Source organism: Balaenoptera ricei, chromosome 5, assembly GCF_028023285.1.
Source record: "Balaenoptera ricei isolate mBalRic1 chromosome 5, mBalRic1.hap2, whole genome shotgun sequence".
In the NCBI taxonomy this organism is placed as follows: Eukaryota; Metazoa; Chordata; class Mammalia; order Artiodactyla; family Balaenopteridae; genus Balaenoptera; species Balaenoptera ricei.
In genome coordinates, this window is record NC_082643.1 from 34,722,979 (window position 1) to 34,745,216 (window position 22,238).

Here is a 22,238-nt window from a genome sequence, read left to right on the forward strand (position 1 = left end):
GCATATTCCTGCCTCAGGGCTTTTGTACTTGCTGTGCTTTCTGCTTCAAAAGTTGTCTGCCCAGATATCTTGTTTCCCAACCTCCTTCAGACCTTTGCTCAAATACCTCCAGAGGTTTTCTTTGATCACCTACTTAAAAGAACACCCCTCAAACTCCTTATGTCCCATCCCTGCCTAATATTTCTCCATAGCATTTCTTTCTTTCTTTCTTTCTTTTTTTTTTTTTTATAACATTTTTACAGGTGTATAAATGCTTTACAACGTTTAGTTTCTGCTGTATAACAAAGTGAGTCAGCTGTACGTATACATATATCCCCATATCCCCTCCCTCTTGCATCTCCCTCCCACCCTCCCTATCCCACCCCTCTAGGTGGTCACAAAGCACGGAGCTGATCTCCCTGTGCTACTCCATAGCATTTCTAATCATATTGCAGGCACATATTTTCTTTATCATCTGTCTCTCCCACCTGGAAGGTAAGCTCCATGAGGGCTAGGATTTTTATGTTTTTGTTCTCTGCTGTGTCCCCAACCCCTAGAAGAATGCCTAGCATGCAAAAAGCACTCAATCGATATTGGTTGAATAAATGATTGCCCCACACCCCAGTTGTTAGAACAGGTCCAGGTGACCTGCTGGGCAGAACTTCCCTGCTCCTACTCTTCTATCTCCCTGTCCTTCCCCAGTTTTTACTTAGGAGCCACCTGTCTTGCACTTGTTATAGGTGGAAGGCTGGTGAATGCTGAGTTACTCGCAGCAGGTGCATTCCTGCTGCTGTCATCAAATAGAGCAGTGGTGGTAGAGCAGGAAGTGTGAAGTTTGTATCCTCTCTGATTGCCATGGTTGCAAAAGAGAACCCGAAACTAGGTAAACTTGATTTTGGTTGTTTTCAGATGCCATTCATCGAGAATGGAGGGAGGAAGATACTTCCTCCAAAGGAGAATTTGGTGAGGCTCCAGCAGGATGCTGCTGCGGTAGGAAAAGCTCCACACCCGCCACACCCGCTCAGACTGCGGTTCACCTCAAGTTTCAGCCACACCAACCACAGGGCTCTGAAACTGCCAAGAGAGCCTCTAACCAAGAATTTGATTCCTCCTCCTGGATTTAAAGTTCAGAAAGCAGATCCTTGACTTTACCACCCAAGCATGCAAGAGGCGTGGAAGGCGGAGAAATGCGGAGGTTGAGATGGCAATACCAGCTTGGCAATGTGCGAGGTCTCTGATGGAGGGCAGCCTGCAGACGCGGGGCCGGGCCGGCCGGGGTCCGAGGTCTGGGCTCTGGGAAGGACGGCGAAACACGAGGCAGAGCCAAGCGCCACCGCCATACCCGGGGTGGTAGGGAAACGGATTCCCAACCTGCTCTCCCATTTCCCGGGGAGAGTTGGGGAAATTTCTTTTTGCTGTAGAACTGTCCAGTTAAAGAGTCCTCATTTTTAGGGGGAAAATTGCCAGTGAATTGTGACACGTACACCTATACTCGCAGGGTGCGTGCCGCGTGGAGCTGTCTTTCTCCACTCAGCAGAACTCAAGAAATGAGCCTTTTGGCCGTACCATAAACGTGGTGTGCGTGTGTGTGTGTGTGTTCGTGAAGGGGTGTAGTTCCAGCGACAGGCGAGTCCCCAGGGGCGAGGTGTCCTCTATTCCGCGGGGTTTAAGTTTCGGTGGAAATTTTCCCTCAGAGGCTCCGCCTCCTTCACCTTGGCAACGGGCGCCGGGGTGGCCGCGCAGCCGAGCCCGCCCCCCCGCGCACCTGGCGGCCGCCCCTCCGGGGGAAGGGGCGGGGCTGGCGGCGAGGGCAGGGGCGGGGCCGGACGCGAGCTCCCCTGGGCCGGCCAAGCAGGTTGGGCCCCGCCTCGGCTCGGGCCCCGCCCGCGCTCCCCCGAAGGCGCGGGTTGGGGGGCGGGGGAGCCCAGGAGCGGCGCGGCTCTGCCACCGGCTGACGCACCGTCGGAAAGTTGCGCTCGGACCTTCTCCCACCTCGTACTTTCTTCCCGGGGCGCCGCTGTAGACTTGGAGCTGGGTGGGGAGGACCCGGGCCGAGGCGTGAGCAGAGCGGACTGTCGCGGTCTCGGCGAGGAGCCCGCTGCCCCTTATTCGCGGTGCCCAGCGCGGTGGTGGCACAAACTTTCTGGACTGTCCCCGGACAGTCCTGGCGAGTCCCGCTCCGGGCCGGGAGGAGGAGGCGCGGCCGCTGACAGGTACGTGGCGTGCGGATCTGAGATTTGCGCTTGAGGGATTCTTTTATTTTAGGGGTTACGGGAAGGCGGAGAGCAGAAGTATCCCTTGCCTGCGTTCTCCGACTGGGCGGGAGGAGCAGGAATTGTGAAGGGGACCGCCCGCTGGGAATATCCCAAACAAGATCGCTGTGTCGGGCAGAGGCACGGCGGGGAGGAGGGGGCTCCCAGAGCTGCTGGACCGGGCGTTACTCGGTGACTGATCCCGGGGGAGAAAGAGCCAGCTTGTTTTGACGGAGAAGGATGGCACCTGGGCTCTCCACCCTTTTCTTGGTTCTTGGGGCCAGAGAGCCGGATCCTACCGGAGGAACAGGCAAAGGCGAAGAGATCTGGGGCTCAGTTTTCCTCTCCCAACCTCCTCGCTTTCACACAAGAGGCAGAGGCGGTGCCACTCTAAGGATTGCAGCGCTTTCCTGGTGTTAGGATTTACTTTTTGGGTGGCTCTTGCTCAGTTTCGTCAAGTTGTCTAATGAAACTGCGTTCAAGTCGTGGTTGTTATTGATGGTGATGCTGGTATGTGTGTGCGTGTGTGCGTGTGTGTGTGTCCTGCTCCGACCTTAACAAAGGTCCCTTGTTAATGCCACTTCTGGTAGGGAGTGGAACTAACTGCTGCCCTATCTCAAGCCCAGCCAGAGAGAGGTGTTGGTGGCAGCGGTAGCCTTGTTTGCTTGGGACTTTGGGAATCACGTGGGCAGTTCTGATGAATTAGCCCAGCTCTGTCCCACCCACTTGGATCCATCCATTCTTAATAGACCTGGTTTATGTTAATCCCAGACTCCTAATTTATTCGGGTTTAGTAAGAATGGATGGATCCAAGTGGGTGAGACAGAGCTGGACTAATACACACTGCTATCTGTAAAATAGATATTCAACAAGGACTGTATAGCACAGGGAACTCTACTCAATATTCTGTAATAACCTAAATGGGAAAAGAATCTGAAAAAGAATAGAAGTATGCATTTGTATAACTGAATCACACTGCTGTACACCTGAAACTAACAACGTTGTAAATCAACTATACTCCAATATAAAAAAAAAAAAAAAAAAAATAGACCCGGCTTCCACCATTCAGCAGGTGCTGCAGCCTTAGGCATCCCAGGGTGGGGAGTATTCCCGTGGAAGGAAGGAGCCCAAAACAGAGGAGAGACAGCCCTGGGGAGGAGTAGTAAACAATGCACACCATTTGTTGCTTCCCTGTAGATTGGGCCCACTCCCTGCCTTCTCTGGCAGGGCCCTACTATCAAATTCATCTCATTAGAAAGTCAGCTGCTCTCTGCTAATAGCCACAGCAGCCCTGATGAAATTATGTAGGTCATTGAAAAATAATTCCTGCTTAATCACCTTTATCCTGTTGATTAGCGAGAGAAAAGATTTCCTCTCCTTAATGTACCATGCCTGGTCAGCAGGGTCACCTGCCTGACCTCAAGTTCACTTGTACACCTGGCACTAGACAGGATGTTTTCCCTGAAACTGCCCAAACGTAGCGTACCACAGGCCAAGACCACATCTGGAGAAGTTTAGTGGTCTTCTCTGGACAGAAATTGAGCAGGAGATTCAGTCCATAAATTTACTTTTTAGTGCAGCATATTTGTTGGCTTTAGATAACTTTTCAGATAATTAAAGGCTGGTTTCTTTTAGTTCCAGTTAACCCCTTTCTGCACAGCTCATAGAATTGTTTCCATGCTTGTCTTGAAATAAATTAAGTTTGGGGTCCCATTTGTCATTTGACCTGTAGCTTTAGGAACAGGATTAAACTGTGTGGGGCATGTGGAAAAGACAAGAGAAACCGAGTATCACTGAACTAGATTCAGAGAGAGATTTAGAGTGGTCTCATAATCTAGACCTGTCTCCCCGGCTAGCTTCCTACTTGCCTCTAAATAGAGACACTATGGTTGTATCACTTTCAATGTAGGCCTTTGAAGACCAGAAATGAGAGGACTGTTTTACCATAGTGTCGGTGATACATTGCTGGACGGTTCTTCATGATAACTTCCAAATTTGGTCCAAAACACTTTCTCTGTAAAGTTCTTTCTAATGTAATAGGAAGCCAATAGATTATGTCTGCAAATCAAAAAGCAGATGTACAAATTATGTTGAAATATAGAGGTACATATTAGAAGAAGCCTGAGGAGTGACTTTTGAAATTATGTTCTTGTATTACTTTTTTTTTTTGGTATTACTTTTATTTTTATTTATTTTTAAAAAAATATTTACTTATTTGGCTGCATCAGGTCTTGGTTGCAGCATGTGAGATTTTTCGTTGCAGCACGCGGGCTTCTGTCTAGTTGTGGCACATGTGCTCTAGAGCGCGTGGGCTCAGTAGTTGTGGTGCGTGGGCTTAGTTGCTCCACAGCATGTGGGATCTCAAACCCGGATCCCCTGCGTTGGAAGGTGGATTCTTAACCGCTGGACCACCAGGGAAGTCCCCTTGTATTACTTTTATAAAGAAAATTTGATAAGGAAGCTCTCTCTCTCTGCAAATATAAAACAACTGCTTTCTCTGATCCCTGCTGAGATGCTCGATCTTTGTTCTGTGTGCATTTGTCTCATAGGGCAATACATAGACCCTTTGAAGAGCTGGACCCTCAGATTCTGGCCTTTGAACACGATTTACATCTATTTCACTCTTACTCTCAGTGACTTCTGACTCTTAGTTTTTATTTATTTATTTAAAAAAATTTATTTATTTAATTTATTTTTGGCTGCGTTGGGTCTTTTTTGCTGCACGGGCTCAGTAGTTGTGGTGCGCGGGCTCAGTAGTTGTGGCTCGCGGGCTTAGTTGCTCCACAGCATGTGGGGTCTTCCCAGACCAGGGCTCGAACCCGGGTCCCCTGTGTTGGCAGGCGGATTCTTAACCACTGCACCACCAGGGAAGCCCCTGACTCTTAGTTTTTATTCTACATAGGAGAACAGTGCTCAAGAGTGACCAATAACTTCAGGTACTTCATTTATAGGGATCTCTTAGTGAAGACAATAACGGAAAGTAACATTTTTATAGTGCATTATGAGTAACAAAGTGCTTTCACAGGTACCGTATTTGTGCTTTGTGATTTAACCATTTTGTAGTTGGTGTATTATATTCAGCTTACACAGGAGGAAAATAGATGAGATGCAGAGAAAATAAGGAACTTTTAGGTGCATACTTTGTTCCTGTATGTGGTGGACTCAGACCCGAATGCAGGACTTTTCTGATTTAGAGGCCAGGCTTTTAATTTTTTCTCTGCTACATTTTGTGCAGTGTTTAGATGTGCAGTGTTTAGAATGGGACCTTATTTCTCATTAATCAAAATGAGTGCTCACTGGGGACAGGACTATATAGAAACACGTACTTATACATGTGTGTACATGCATATAATCTTTATATCCTTTGCGTCTCAACAGTGTAGCTGCACCCCAGGAGGTGGGACAGGTGATAAATGCCCCAATAGTTGCCATAAGGAACTTTTGGTAGGGTCTAAAATTGAGAAAAATCAGAAAATAGTAATCTAAATGTGTGATTTACAAATATGGAAGTAATTACTAGAAGAAACATCTAAAAGAATTGAAGGGGCTTCTTTTGGAGAGTGGAACTCAAGGGTGAGGAGGAGCCAGGAAGGCGTCTGCTGTTTTGGGCCAGGTACCTTATAACCTTATACCTTATATTTTATGCTATGTACATGTGTGTGTATATATATATGTATATGTATATATATATATTTAAGATATCCTTTGGCAAGGAAAGAGTAAAGCTTTGTTTTCAGGATTTTAGAGCCGAAAGGGACCACAGAGATTGTTTATTCTCCGTCCTTTGCTTTTACAGGTGAGGAAATTGTGGTAGAGGAGTTTAATTGTTTTGCCAAGGTCACATGACTGTGGAGACACCCCTCTCCCAGCACAGGTTCACACCCTTCCCCAGGCAGGTGGAAATTTCCCCCATGCTTGTGATTCCTCAGTTACCTTTCCAGGCACTGCTCTCTTGTCCTTTCCATCTAGTTTTTACAATGTTTGAATAGGTTACAGGGCTGCGAATTCAAAAGTAGGTAGCTGTCTCTAATTCCTCATATTTCCATTACGAAAATGCTTCAAATAGTTTCAGAGTCTTCAGAATCCTTTTTATTTTTGGTTAATTCTGAAATAACTTAGAGAAACCTTTGCAGTTTGTTTGCAACTGTTCAGGAACTGACAGTGTTGAATTTGATAAATACTGGAGTTTGGCCTAAACTTTTATCCCTGGAAGCTATTACTAACGGGAGACGGTAAGGGGCCCTTCCAATGTCTATGTGTGTTGCTCAGTTTTGAAATTCTGAGAATATAAGGAAACAACTGTCTTCCAAAAGAGAGGTAGAGGCAGATAATATTGTAGAGCTATAATAGAAAAGTTTTTAACACCCTAAGATTTCCCTTTTCTTTATACATGAAGTTTTTTCCTACTTCCCCTCCAATTATATCACTAACTTAAAATAAAACTTTATTTTTTCTGATTATACACACAGTACATATTATTCAACATTCAAACATCATAGAAATACGTAATGTTGAAAGATAAAGTGTGCTGTGATCTTGTATTCTAGAGAAACTTCCCCCAAATTTCGCTTTATTAAAATATATTTATTATTGTGATCGTTAATAACAAGTGGGATGATATAAAACAACTTTCAACTTCGTTTTTATTTTTAACTTAATAGGTGTTTAAAATGTTCCCATGACCCTACATACAGATCATACTGTATAGTATTGCATGACAGGTTATTTAAACAGTTTCCTATTGTTGGAAATTTGGGTTGTTTCCCATTTTTCTATAGTAAGACTAGTGCTTTAGAGAACATCCTTTAAAGTCTGACTTTGTACACTTGTGGAGGAAAGGTTTGTGAAAGAGTCAGAGGTATGAAAATGCTAAATTCCTGTAATTTACACTTCCTCTAATAGTGTCCCTACATTTTAAATTATATTAATAGCTTTTTGTTTTGAATGTATTGGACTGAAGGTAGAAATTATTATTACATGACCCGACTGTGAAACACAAGGTTGTAGTAACAGAAGGCGCTGAGCTTTTAGGTAAGGCTTACCTCATTTCTTCACATGTCAGGTTCTTTTTGGTTTTAATGTTTTCCCCAAGAGAACATAGTAATCGATAACAGCTATAAAAATACTCTGCAGTTGTCGGATGAGCTGCTAATTATTTTTTATGGAGCATAGTTTAAAAAAATTTTTTTTAAGAACATTATTCTAGGACATGCTATTAAGGAGTTCAGAGAATCCACCAGGTTTTGCAGAATGCACAGTGAGTGTATTTTAGCTCCTCTTCTTGTATGAAAATTTACCTCTGTTGAAATATTGGTCATGGGTCAATTTTAAGATCTTTAGGCCTATAGAAAGTCCCGAGAACTGATTTCACTCATCTGTGTGTGGCAAATGTGAAATATGATACTTTGGCTAAATTTCACGACCCAGGCTCATTGAAGGAGGAACATTTCAGAAATTCCTGTGGCAAAGTTTTTATTGACCATCTTAGAGAGTTGATTAATATTTTCATCGAGTCCAAGCTTTGTTCATAACCATTCAGTTAGAAGATTATGTTGCATTCCTCAAGATGAGTATCTTCTGTTTTGTTTGTGTTCATGGAACTTGTACTTGGAGTTCATTCATGATTTTCTTTGTAATATATCAGAATAAGTATAAAAGTATCTTAACAAATATAAATATCTGTACAATATGAACATATACACACCCTATGTGTATATATACATGACATATATATACAAGTGTGTATTTATGCATAAGTGATATAAGCTATACTGTAAAAATATGATCATCAGGACTTCCCTGGTGGTTGAGTGGTTAAGACTCTGCCCTTCCACTGCAGGGTGCATGGGTTTGGTCCCTGGTCGGGAAACTAAGATCCTGCATGCCACATGGCACAGCCAAAAAAAAAAAAAAAAAAAAAAGATCATCAGTAGGTCATTTAGCATGAATACTTTGTGCATCCTCAAAATGAAGATGATGCTGCCCATATTTATTGTATTAGGAAAAATGTTTCTTGATATTTTTTGTATGAAAAATTCTTTTGTAAAAAAGGAATTTCTTAGGATACAAGAGAAACTTCATTGTTTGTATATAGTTCTTTTGATTTTTTTTTTCGTGGGAAGATGCAACATACCTTATGTATTAGTCTTGGTTACTGCCTGTTCTCTAACATTGTCACTTTTTTGGTAAGTTGAATATTTAAAATCTCTCCTGTTTGTGTATATTGCAGACTGTTTACACTTTGGCTTATTTTAAGCAAGATGCAGTAATTTAAATGCTTATGAAAAATGTGACAATAGGACTTTCATCAACCTTGATTTGCTTCAGGAAATACCAGATAACCTGCTATTTACCTGAGTTGTATTAGAAACTTAATGGTTAATGCTAATCTCTTATCAGCTTGATGAAGTTTGACCTTCTCTCAATTTCCTCCTTGTTCTTCTCCACTGGGTTCCTGTTGAAGACGTTGTGTGTCTGATTTGGAAAGTGGACCCTACAGTTGCTCTTGATGAATCAGCGTGTAAGTTGTGTTTAGGTGTCTGCAGGCTGGTTGTGTTGCATCCTGCCTTTTTTCCCTCTAAAGTAATCCCACCTCTTGATCATGTTTTAGGATTAGTTTGCCACCTAGGAGTGGTCATTCCTCCCCAGTGAATCACAAAAACGAGTCGGTCTGATGAGGCTTCCTGACTCAAGACTGACGGATTCAACCTGCTGTCCTGCGGGCTTCTGTCAGGACGGGCACGCCAGAAGCAAGGCTCTCAACTTGGCTCCCTTCCCTATGTGGGTAATCCCTAAATCCGCGTCCTCATTGCTGACCTTTGGAATCCTCGGCTGGCTTCTCCAGTCCTGCTGCATAGAGTCTCCATTTCGACCCTGACATCAGATTAAAATGTAGGGTCACACGAGTAGCTCCTCTTAATCACCTAGCAGAGTACCTTATTTTCAATAGAATCCTGTACGTGTTTGTCGTTGATGGTCTGCCTCTTGTTATCACATGGGCAATTATAATATTTTTTTACCGTGTTTTTGTTTCCAGTTTTTCTTTCTGTAATCCGTTTTCATGCCACAACCAGTTTGATTTTATAAAGTATAGCTTTGCTCATGTCTCTGATCATGGTCCTTGTTGCCTACTGGGTAATGACTCAGTTCAAGCTGTGATGGTTAAATTTAGGTACCCACGTGACTGGGCCACAGGGTGCCCAGAGATTTGGTTAAACATTATTCTGGGTGCGTCTGTGAGGGTGTTTCTGGATGAGATTAACACTGGAATTGGTAGACTGAGTAAAGCAGATGGCCTTTCCATTGTCGGTGGGCGTCATTCAATCCATTGAAGACCTGAATTGAACAGAAAGTCTAAATAAGGGAGAATTCGCTCACCTTGCCTGTTTTTGAGCTAGGGCATCCATCTTCTGTGCCTTTGGCCTCAAACTTGGACTTGAACTATATTATCAGCTGTCCTACTTCTCTGGCTTGCCGAGTGCAGACCTTGGGACTTCTCAGCCTTCATAATTGCATGAGCCAATTCCTTATAATAAACCTTTCTATCTGTCTCTCTATATATATACACACACACATCTCCTTTATATATACGTCTCCTGTTGGTTCTCTGTCTCTGGAGATCCCTGAGTAATACTCAAGGCATCTATGATCTGGTGCCCTGTTTAGATCCTCTGCTCTGGCTGCTGTGCTGATCTGTTCCTCGTTCCTGAGCACACCTGCCTATTCCTTTTTCGCCATCTTGCTGGGACCAGTCCTTCCTCTTTCCAATTATTTCAGTGATGTGAATTCTTCAAAGCCCAGTTCAGAGCCTGTGTCCTCCTTTAAGCCTTTCTTGGCTATCTTTTCCTGTAGCAATTTCCTGGCATCTGAATCTCTGTACTGAAATTTTAGGAATTTAGTCATTTGATGCTTTCTAGTGTTATCTTTTGTGTAATTATTCTTCTTCCCAATTATATTATAAACTCCATTAGGACTCGGATCAAGCTCTACACTCCAAATCCTCCACTGTTCTTGGTTTTGCTTCACATTGTAGGTGGCCACTGAGTGTTTACTGCTTTTGGCATGGACATATATACGCTACCAAACATAAAATAGCTAGCTAGTGGGAAGCAACCACATAGCACAGGGAGATCAGCTCGGTGCTTTGTGACCACCTAGAGGGGTGGGATAGGGAGGGTGGGAGGGAGGGAGATGCAAGAAGGAAGAGATATGGGAACATATGTATATGTATAACTGATTCACTTTGTTATAAAGCAGAAACTAACACACCATTGTAAAGCAATTATACTCCAATAAAGACGTTAAAAAAAAAAAAAGGCACTAAGCTCTACCAAGGAAGGAAAGGCAAGTGTAGGGCGTGTGTGCTCAGTCCTCCATCTTGAACTCATGGAAGAAATGTCTAGTTCATTGCCCACAGGACCCAGAACTCTTTATCAATGCAGGGCTCCAGAAGGACTCTGCCAGCTGTTTGGGGTTGTTACTAGAAATGAAACTTATATATCATCCTCGACCTAGAGCCAACTATTCCTAAGAAAAAATTGTCATATTTAAAGTCCTGTTGAATTAGCCCTTTCCTGAGGTACTGCTTTGCACCTATTTTTGCTCTCATCTGCTTTGCTCTTGTCTCTTATAATTCCCTTTGCTCTGCCTCTGGCTAAGTTGTTTCATATCTTCCTCTGTAAATATGTTACCTAGCCTGTTGGTGTCAATAATTTTGAACAAGGGTGAAGAAGACGAAGTATGGAAAATGAGCTGTATGTTCCTAGGCAATTTGGATTTGTCAAATTTTATGCACGTTTCATTCAAGCTCTGTTTGATTTTCCTCATTTCTCCTGCAATTGAATGTAGTTTTTTAAAAAAAGTTATTTTATTTATTTATCTTTGGTTGCGTTGGGTCTTCGTTGCTGCACGCGGGCTTTCTCTAGTTGCAGCCAGCAGGGCTACCCTTCATTGTGGTGCGCAGGCTTCTCATTGCGGTGGCTTCTCTTGTTGCGGAGCATGGGCTCTAGGCGCACAGGTTTCAGTAGTTGTGGCTCGAGGGCTCAGTAGTTGTGGCTCGCGGGCTCTAAAGCGCAGGCTCAGTAGCTGTGGCGCCCGGGCTTAGTTGCTCCATGGCATGTGGGATCTTCCTGGACCAGGGATCAAACCCGTGTCCCCTGCATTGGCAGGCAGATTCTTAACCACCGCGCCACCAGGGAAGTCCCTTGAATGTCGTTTTTGAGGAACATCATTGGAAATCTGACTCATTATGCTCTTTGACACGCCTTTTAATCTGAGAGTATTGCAAACCCTCTGCACTTTCCATCCCCCTTCCCCTGCTCTCCTGCACTTATCTTCTAACATATTACAATTTACTTATTTATTATGCGTATTGTTTATCAGCTGTCTCCCCGAATAAGAACATAAAACTCCACGAAGGGCAGGGATCTTGGCTGAATTAGTTTTGACTGTCTTTGGCTCTGTGTCCCAAGACGTAGACCAGTGCCTGCCTTCCAGTAAGTGTGTGTTGAACTGAGTGGGCGTTTGCTAACTTGAAACTTTCCACCACCACGTCCCCTTTTTTGCCTAGGCTTTCTGTTGAATCCTCTGGGCTCTCTCTTTCTTTTTTCCCCCTTCTATTCGGACCTAGTTAGTTCTTTCAAACCCTACGCCTACCTATTCCCCAGGTCTTTGCCTTTGTAACAGCCACATCACTAGCAGGGGTAATTTAGAGTCACAAAGCACTGTCACATACACGGTGTCATCTGAAGTACTTTTGAGTCTGTGATGGCGATGAATTCTTTAGGGCCTGTCTTTCACCAGAGTATGCAAGTTAGCAAAGTCTCGTCCCGTCAGGGGACGCAGCCATTCTTCAGTGTGTGCTAGGCATAACCTCCCCTTGGCTGTGCCGTTGCCAAATTATAAATAAGGAGCATGCCTCTTTGATAGCAGCTTCTGGCCTTCTAGGAACAATCATTCTGTTTCCCAGAAGAATGTATGTATGGTATAAGGCCCTCAAGTAAAGTGGTAAAAATGAGAAAGGAAAAGAGAGAAACAGACACCCACCAACACATTTATGGGACACTTTTCAATGGAAAGTACTTGGCTAGATGCTGAAAAACTATTATTGCCTCAAAGTTAATTTGATAGCGGGAATTCCATGTTGATGTGTCCAGCAGGAATTGGAGACGCAAGCATGGAATTGAAAACCTTGGCCTGAAGGACGCAGATCATGTAGAGATGAGAGCCGGTGGCTTTTAGGTTCTCCACCAGAAAATTGCTGTTCCTGTCCTCCTGGCCCCTGTCGTTGCTGAGCTAAGAAGACGGAGCCATTTTCTTCCTCAAGGACTTCTGTTCTTGCCTCCAAGCCATGGGAGTGCTCAATAACATTAGTGTCTAATGATGACACAGGAATATTCCTGTGAGCAATTGCAGAGCTGAAGGCGTGTTACACGTTGACAGGTGCTCACAAATCTCCTTTTGCTGTTTTGAAATATCACTGCCAGGGGAGTTGTATACATCTTGTTCTGGCAGAGTGGTCTTAAATAAATATTCATTCCTTTTACCTATTACTTTAAGAGAAATGCCAGCGTTTCATCTTCAGGCTGCCAGTAGCAATGTTGGAGAAATTGTATTATAACTTTTTCAAGATACTTATTTTCATATAGCACATTTATTTATACATTCATATATTAATGTTATTCTTAATGATGAAGGGACCTGCACTTTGAGGTTAGTGGAAAATCAGGGGTTAAATGGAGGTCTTTGGTCAATTACAGTCTCTGGTAAATTAATTAAAAGTTTCTATCATTGTTGGAGGCAACATGGGTGAGGTGGGAAGAGGATGAACTTTGGATGCAAATCTGGTTCAAATCCCTGCTTAACTATTTAATAAATGTGTATCTTTGCACCAGTTACTTTCCTATGATGAACCTCAGCTTCTTTATCTTTAAGTGGAAATAATAATGCCCATCCCAGGAGGTTTCCGTGAGGGTTAAATAAGATAACTCATGTGAAGTGCTTACCATGGAAGTAATAATCAATACATGGTAATTGTTATTTATTACTGAAGCTCTATTAGCACTATTCTAAGGATTGTTTGGGGGTCTTTCAAAAGGTATGTAAGATATATGTCTGCAAGGCCACAAAAGATGGTGACAGATATGTATTTGACACACAAGAAAATCAGGACAGCATGTGATGAAGTGTTATTTGTATAGAAAGTAAGTGCAAGAAACCAGGAAGGTAGAGGTCACTGTAGTCATAGGCTTCAAGAATCATGGTGGGGGTCATATTAGGATTCCTTTGGTTGTAAGTTTTAGAAATTTAAACTGTACGGAAAGGGAATTTATTGGTTCATATGGTCAAAGGTATGGGAGAAGTGAAGGCGGTCTTGGAAACCAAAACTGAAAACTCCTCTACCACCAAGACTCTCTGTGTCTTATCCCTCCTTCTCTCTGAGTCAGTTTCCTCCACGTGGCTGGGGGCATGACTGCCAGAAAGGCAAGGATCACCCAGAAGGAGGGCCTGACTTTCTTTTAGTCTACATCTCAAAATCCCAGGAATGCCTCTGGTTGACTTCGCATGGGTGACACCCTTTTCCCTGTGGCCAGGGGCACAAATTATTTGGTAACTGGCAGCCCCATCTAGAAATACATATCCATAGTTAGGACCGGGAGAAGGAACAGTCTCCTGACAGAAGGATTGTGTCATTCATAGAAGAAAGGAGGGTGCTGGATGGAGGAGCAGGAGGCGTGTTTACCTTTGAGGGGGAAGAGGACAGCTTGAGCTGGTTGCAGGGTTAGAGGCAGGTGTGCAGAGCACTGAACCAAAGGCACAGAGTCCAGAATGAGAAGATGGGTTGTATTAGTGAAACAGGATCAGGTAGACTCAGGGTGAGTGGTTTGAAGGGGTTGGTTGAGGAGTTTGGACTGATCTGACGGGCATAAATCCTAAGAATCGACATCAAATTGACATAGACATGTTGGATCCTGGCTTTTATTCTTTAAAAATAGGTTTCATATTCTTTTGTTTCACTTTCATCTATGTATGCATATTACATAGGTGTGTGTGTTTGTTGGACTGTGATGTAAAATGTACTTTTTAGATCAAAAAAGTTTGCAGGCCATTGTAGTTCAATTATACCGGCAGATAAAAGCACAAATAAATCTCAAAAAAAACAGGTTTCATATTGTAGGCTGAGTATTTGAATTGGTAACTTGAGGACTAAGTTGAGTACACTGGAGAAGTTACATTCATTGAGTACAGACAAGGTAGTCTTTGTAGTCAAGAGGCGGATGTCCATCCTGGCACTACCTTAAAAATTAGATGTTGTCAAGCATTTATCTTACTTTTCCTGTTTAAAAAAAAAAACAAACAAAAACCCTGTATTTCAGAGTAACCAAACAGATTGTTTGAACAAAAATCTTATTTTTAGAAGAATTCCAGCTAGTAAATACAGAAGGAATGATATAAAGAAAATAGTATCATTTCGTTACCCCTAATGAAATAACAGATCTAGGGAATGATCATCTGTGACTGTGAAAACTATTAGGTCAAAGGCTGATTGGGAACTTTATAATTGATGGATCAGGCCGATAACCCCAGAACCCACTGATCAGTCTTAACATTACAAAAAGAGAAAGAAGTGAATACGTGCCCCCTAATTTGATGCAATAGGGAACGTATAGAACCATCTCTGAAGTTTCTTGCCAAAAAGCTGAATGTGATTCTGATCAAGACTTTAGATCTGACTACTAGTTTATAAGAAGCATAGGAAAAAGAGGACCTTGTCAAAAAATACCATGGAGATGTGATCAGCCAAATCCAGAATGCAGAAATTTCTGTAGGTCAAATTATTCAGTTTGTTCAGTAAATAAATGGCAAGAAAAACAAGGAAGAGGAACTATTATTTTTTCCCCCAAAGGCAGTGTCAGATAAGTGTTTTTATTTAATTGTATTTTTATTTATTATTTTTTTAAAAGTGGCATTGAGACTTAAGAGACATAACTATGTTTGGATCTTGGTTTGGCTAAATCAACATAAAGTTATAAATTATAAATATAAAATTATGAGACAATTTGGGAAATTTAAACTCTGGATATTAGACAAATTAAAGGACTCTTAAAAAAAGGGAATGATAATTATATTATTATTAAAAAAGTCTATTTCTTAAAGATACATACTGAAATTTTTTTCAGATTATGTGATATTGTGTTAGTTTCCTATGACTGCAGTAATAAATTAACACAGACTGGGTGGATTAAACAACAGAACTTTATTCTCTCTTAGTTCTGGAGGCTAGAAGTCTAAAATCAGGGTGTAGGCAAGCCCATGCTCCCTCTGAGATGCTAGGGGAGAATTCTTACCTCTTCCAGGTTTGGAAGCTGTCCTTGGCTTGTGGCTGCATCTCTCTGCACCGTCTCGTGGCCTTCTCCTCTTGGTATGTCTGTGTCTCATCTCCCTCTGCCTGTCTCCTATAAAGATTCATGTGATTGCTTTAGGGCTTACTTGGATAATCCAAGATACATTCCTCCTTAAGATCCAAAGTCACAGTTGTTTGCCATGTAAAGTAATAGTCACAGCTTCTGGGAATTATGAAGTGATATATTTTTGCAGACCATTTTTTCTGCTTATTTCAGATATGATATATGAAGTTTGCTTTAAAACAATCCAGCAGAGGAAAGGAGTGGGAATGGGAGATTATGAATAGCTATACATTGTTAATTCTTGAGCCGAGTGATGGCAGTTCATCATACTACTCTCTCAACTTTGTATGTACTGAAAATTTCCATAATAAAAAGTGAAAAACAGAAAAGGTAAACCAAAATGCCTCAGTAATCAGGTCCTCTCAGAATCTGGAACATACCATATTAAGCCCTGATAAATACAAACCTCCATTTTTTTCTGTTCATAAAAATTAGATATGAGACATCTAACATCCTTGTTAATCCTTCAAGCTTTTGCTGCCTTTTCAGACATACTTCTTGGTGCTTCTCAAGAAAAGTAAAGGGTGAATGACTATCCCTTCACTTGGAATTCAGAAGTCGTAAGACCTGAGACTTAGATAAGAACCCCTTTTGTTCTTCCTCACTGAAATACTGGTGAGTGTGTGAAGGGGCATGGTCCACTTAGGAAACTCATGGGCCAAGTGACATCATGACATCTTTGTCAAGCAGGTGAAATCATGAAAGGGTCAACATCTTTACTATAGGGCCCATCTTTCAGCTGTGTGTGTGTGGTTTTGTTTGTTTTTGTTTTTTAAAAAAATTTTATTTATTTATTTTTGGCCACGTTGGGTCTTCGTTGCTGCGCATGGCTTTCTCTAGTTGCGGCGAGCGGGGACTACTCTTAATTGCGGTGCACGGGTTTCTCGTGTGGTGGCTTCTCTTGCTGCAGAGCACGGGCTCTAGGCGCACAGGCTTCAGTAGTTGTGGCACGCAGGCTCAGTAGTTGTGGCTTGTGGGCTCTAGAGTGCAGGCTCAGTAGTTGTGGTGCACAGGCTTAGTTGCTTCGCGGCATGTGGGACCTTCCCGGACCAGGGCTTGAACTGGTGTCGCCTGCATTGGCAGGTGGATTCTTAACCACTGTGCCACTAGGGAAGTCCCCAGAATTTTTACTTCTTAAAATACCACTATATGCCCAATTCAGGCTTAAGTGTATGTGTTACAGAGGATAATGACTGTCAAGACAGTGTTTTAGGCAATTCAAGTTACTTCACGTATACTTTAGTTGCTTAATGATTTTTTTAAAGGAAGGAAAACAGAAATTCATATGCAGAGTCTCCGATCAAATAATGCCTGGGTTGTGACTTAAGTCGCCAAGAGCAGCATGTTTAAATATGCATTTAGCCTTTAGAAGTCAGTTTATTAACATGCCGTGGTTTTCTTTCCTCAGTGGTTTTCATGCTGAATTTGTTTCTTTCCAAGTTAAAACCTGCATTTTGAAGGGGTGGTATAGACTCTAGTTGCACAGTCTCAAAATTAGACTTTTTAGCTCATGGAATTAGAATTTAGCTGGTACATTTGTTGTTGATATGAGACTGCTAAAACCCAGTTTCCTCCTTTATGTTTGTTCTGAGTGTGGTACAAATTGGCCTGTATACATCAGACACAAGAACATGTGGCCAATTCAGTACAAAATTCAACTTTTTGTGGTATATGTGTATTCATAGAGTTTATAAGGCTGACTACCTTTTGAACTTCTTACTACATTGCTATGACATGGTAACCCAGGCCTACTGGAGAGCTGTATCTTTTGGAGGGTGTGGACAACAAGTGGCATACCATAGTAATATAGGTGTAAAAGTGACTTTTCCATGTGGGTGAAGTCATTGGTGGAAGAATAGTTTTAAATCCTTGCAAGTCTCTTGGGCATTCTAGTTGCTTACTAAATGGTTTATTATAAAACTTGATGGTGATTATTAAATCTCTCAGCCATTCCCTCCTTTTCGAGTTGTAAAATCACCTGATTTATGTACCTTATAATAAAGGAGAAATGATGTATGGAAATAATCGAGATAATGGTTTACATTTCACTTGATATAGTATCATGATAATCTGTTCTGCATTTTTTAGTGTGTTTTTGTGCAAGGAAGAAATATTTACTCAGTAATAAGATATAGGTTCTTTTATTACCCAGGTGTAGCTCAGTTTTTCAGGAACACACATTTTTACATAAAATGAGATACTTCTTAAGTTTTGTTTTTCTCTTTGTTACTTTTTCTTCTTTATCTAAAAGAAGATAAAATTGATACAGAACTCTGAAAAAGAACTCTGACATTTGCATGACGTTTTTTGGTTTGCAAATAATTAACAAATAAGGAATTCTTAGGCAAAACCAAAGCATTTTCTTTGAGTAAATAATGAATATAGAATACCATCCAAACCTTTAGTGCTTTTACATCCTTAGTGTCTCTCAAATCCATTCATTTCTCTCATCTGTGTTAGCTCCACCCTCTCTTCTAGATTTTTACAATAGATTCTTTTTTTAAAAAAATAAATTTATTTATTTATTTTTGGTTGCGTTGGGTCTTTGTTGCTGTGTGCGGGCTCTCTCTAGTTGCAGCGAGTGGGGGCTACTCTTCGTTGTGGTGTGCAGACTTCTCATTGCAGTGGCTTCTCTTGTTATGGAGCATGGGCTCTAGGCATGGGCTTCAGTACTTGTGGCACACGGGCTTCAGTAGTTGTGGCTCACGGGCTCAGTAGTTGTGGCTTGTGGGTTCTAGAGCGCAGGCTCAGTAGTTGTGGCTTGTGGGTTCTAGAGCGCAGGCTCAGTAGTTGTGGCGCACGGGATTAGTTGCTCTGTGGCATGTGGGATATTCTCGGACCAGAGCTCGAACCTGTGTCCCCTGCATTGTCAGGAGATTCTTAACCACTGTGCCACCAGGGAAGTCCCCTCTTTTCTTTCTTTCTTTTTTTTGCCACATGGTGCAGCATGTGGGATCCTAGCTCCCTGACTAGGGATTGAACCCATGCCTCCTGCATTGGGAGCACGAAGTCTTAACCACTGGACCGCCAGGGAGGTCCCTCTTTCACTTCTTAATGTACCTATAGTCTTTTAAAAAGCCACAGAGCCTTTGCACATGCTGTTCACAATACTTGGAACATCATTCTCCTCCACCCCCACTGTCTCCATACCTCTCCCCACATAGTCTCCTTTGTTTTTATTAGTTAACTCGTATTTATCTTCAGCTCAAACTAATACATTTCCTCAGGGAAGCCTCTTTACACTAGCTGGGTCTCACTATTATATGCTTATTGAAATAACTTTCTAGGCCCCAGATGCAGCCGCTTCTGCCCAGGGTGCCACCTCAGCAAACTGACACTTTGATGATTCTGGTGTCCCTGAAACCCCTCTGTTTGACCAGGAACGCAGTGAGCATAGCTAGTCAGCCAGTCTGCAAGGGCCAGGCCAGCTCTGGGCCTTCTCACTCCAGACAAGGGTGACTGTGCGGCCCTAGTTGATCACTGATGTTTTCTATTTTTCTCTTCTTTGTTCTATTAATTAATTAATTTATGCATGCTACATTGGGTCTTAGCGCGGCGTGCGGGATCAGTTGAGGCATGTGGGATCTAGTTCCCTGACCAGGGATTGAACCCGATTCCCCTACGTTGGGACCTTGGAGTGCTAGCTACTGGACCACCAGGGAAGTCCCTCTCTTCCTTGTTCTTTATTCTTTATCCTATGAAAGCTTCCAGCTGTTTACCCCATTTTGCAGTTCTCCGCAAGGAGATTGTCCGCTTCATAAGTGTTAAATAAAGTTTGTTTGTATCACCTCATTGTCTTCTTTAATCATTTCTTAATAGGTTTTTGCATCACCATATGTCTTTTTTTCCCACTGGACTGACTTATGGGTTATAATTTGTGTGCTTATGTAAATCGTCTTCACGAGGACAGGTAGTGGGCCTGCTCACCATCATCTTGCTAGGATTTAACACAGTACTTGGCACGTATTAGGTGCACCATAAATATTTGTTGAATGAATGAATAATGTGGAAAAGTGGAATCAGATATAGCTGGTACCTAATTAAGTGCACGTACAATGCCAATACCAAAGACATCCTAAAAAGCGAAAGGTGCCCTTCAAAGAGGTCATCTAGGGAGACTGCCTGCTTATTCCATAGCTGCTGCTCTTAGAAAGGGAGTTTGGAATAGTTTTAAAGAATTGTCTTTGGAAGTATTAGTTTACAAGCTGCATAAGGAAAGCACTTGTTCTTTTGATTAAAAATAAAATCCAGGGGCTTCACTGGTGGCGCAGCGGTTGGGAATCCGCCTGCCAATGCAGGGGACACGGGTTCGTGCCCCGGTCCGGGAGGATCCCACATGCCGCGGAGCGGCTAGGCCCGTGAGCCACAACTACTGAGCCTGCGCGTCTGGAGCCTGTGCTCCGCAACAAGAGAGGCCGCGATAGTGAGAGGCCCGCGCACCGCGATGAAGAGTGGCCCCCACTTGCCACGACTAGAGAAAGCCCTTGCACAGAAACGAAGACCCAACACAGCCAAAAATAAATAAATAAATTTATTAAAAAAGAAAATAAATAAAGACAGTACATGCGTTTGGGGAGAAAACAAAGGGAATATATTTGGGAAGATTTAAAGGAGGGATTTCAACTTAAAAAAAAAAAATAAATAAAATCCAGCTTGATGATTCCCTTTATTTTCTCAATGTATTTCCAACTTACAGATATCAAATTCCACTTTCAAAGACCCAAATTTGTCACAGTTGAAGATTTCAAAAGAATGTTATATACGTGAAGGCAGCCTTAAAAGGTTTGTTCCTAAGCTGTCTTGAGCATTGGCGGGCATTTTTGTAACGAGCGTGTAGTCTTTGAAGGGGCTAATACTCCTGTGGATGTGTGGGCTCTGCTGTTTCTGTGAAAATCTTTGATGAAGTCGCTCTTCATGCTGTAGGATGTCTCACTTTTGCTTCTGGCCATGAGGCAGAGGGATGCATTTTACTCTCAAGTCATTCATTTCATCTTGGTGCTTCCCATCCTCCATGGGCAAAATACATCTTGCAAAATTTGTGGGTTTTTTTTTTTTTAACCAGGAAGGAATGTAATAGGGAATTGAATTAACTATTATCAAGTGTTTTAAATTCCTTAGATGTTGAGTTCTGTGTTTAGGAAAAGTCCCTGTTAGTGTGAAAAATCACAGAACTGGGACCACACTCTTACACTGAAAAGTATCAGGGATTCTTGCCAAGTTCTGCTATTCAAGATTATTTATTCAGTATTTTTGTTGATTTTTTTTTTTTTTTTAGCCACTATCGCTTAACCTCTTTTGTGGTAGGTATTGCCCCTTTACCTCCTGATTTTGGAAGAAAGTTGCTTTGCCTACTCCCTCTCTCCAACACCTTAAATCAGCATGGATTTTAAGTGGGAGTAACTGAATTTAAAATAACACATCTGGGCTTCTCTGGTGGCGCAGTGGTGAAGAATCTGCCTACTACTGCAGGGGACACAGGTTCAAACCCTGGGCCGGGAAGATCCCACATGCCACGGAACAACTAAGCCCGTTCACCGCAGCTACTGAGCCTGTGCTCTAGAGCCCGTGAGCCACAACTACTGAAGCCTGCGCGCCTAGAGCCTGTGCTCCACAACAAGAGAAGCTACCGCAATGAGAAGCCTGTGCACCATAACAAAGAGTAGCCCCTGCTCACCACAACTAGAGAAAGCCTGCGTGCAGCAATGAAGACCCAATGCAGCCAAAAATAAATAAATAAATAAATAAATTTTAAAAATAAAATAAAATAAAATAGCACAGCTACGCCTGTGCCTTTTAATCTCTGGGAACGCTTTTGGTGTTACTGAACCAATAACTGCCGCTATTGAAGATTATCTTCAAGCGAGACATTTGCCACAGCTCCATTCAGGTCACCATTAGCACTGTGCTTTTTGCTTGTTGACTTTTGAGAAAATGCATTCAGACACTCAACATGGTGTAGGCGCTCTCAGAATAGTGGACAGCTCTGTCAGCTCCCAAGGTGGCCAGCCTTAGCTATGTGGCCAACAAAAGTTCTCTTGACCTTTTATTCTCAAGGGTTCTTGTTTTCACCTGAGCAACAGAGATTTGGCTTTCAGTTGCTTTTTGTTTGGTTTACTACTTGACAGTAAAGGCTTACATTTTCATATTGCTTCCGTGCTGACAGTATTTACTTATGCAAAAAATATTTTTGTGCCTCCTTATGCAAATACTTTCTGTGCCAGGCAATAATATCAAGATTTGTGAGAGAATGATCTTTTGAATTCCGTCTTTTAAAGATTGGTTCTATGCTAATTATCTTCCTTGGCAGGTCACTGCTTTTTATTAAATAAGGCTCTTAGAAAAAGACCTCTTAATGTTTGTGCAGAGGACTCACTGTGTTCTCCGCCCATCTGCGTGAATCTCAGTGAATCCTGTCTGTGACTGAGTCATAACCTCATACCTGATCAGTGACATTCATCTGTGTGGGTCCTGGCTAAGCACTCCCTACGTCCCGGCGCAATTGTCCTCCAGAGGGATTTGAATGCATTTTGATTGAGATGCA

At 42.4% G+C, this 22,238-nt stretch overlaps 1 protein-coding gene across 3 annotated transcripts in view; it reads left to right on the forward strand.

Moving 5' to 3' along the window:
• Positions 1-1,862: 1,862 nt before the first annotated feature.
• Positions 1,863-22,238, forward strand: part of FHIP1A (FHF complex subunit HOOK interacting protein 1A) — a 272,991-nt gene continuing 252,615 nt past the window's right edge. For 2 of the 3 annotated variants that reach the window (XM_059922608.1, XM_059922607.1), the window contains exon 1: positions 1,863-2,192. The gene's annotated coding sequence lies outside the window, so the exon portion shown is untranslated. The remainder of the gene's footprint in view (positions 2,193-22,238) is intronic. The other variant, XM_059922609.1, reaches the window with a different exon arrangement.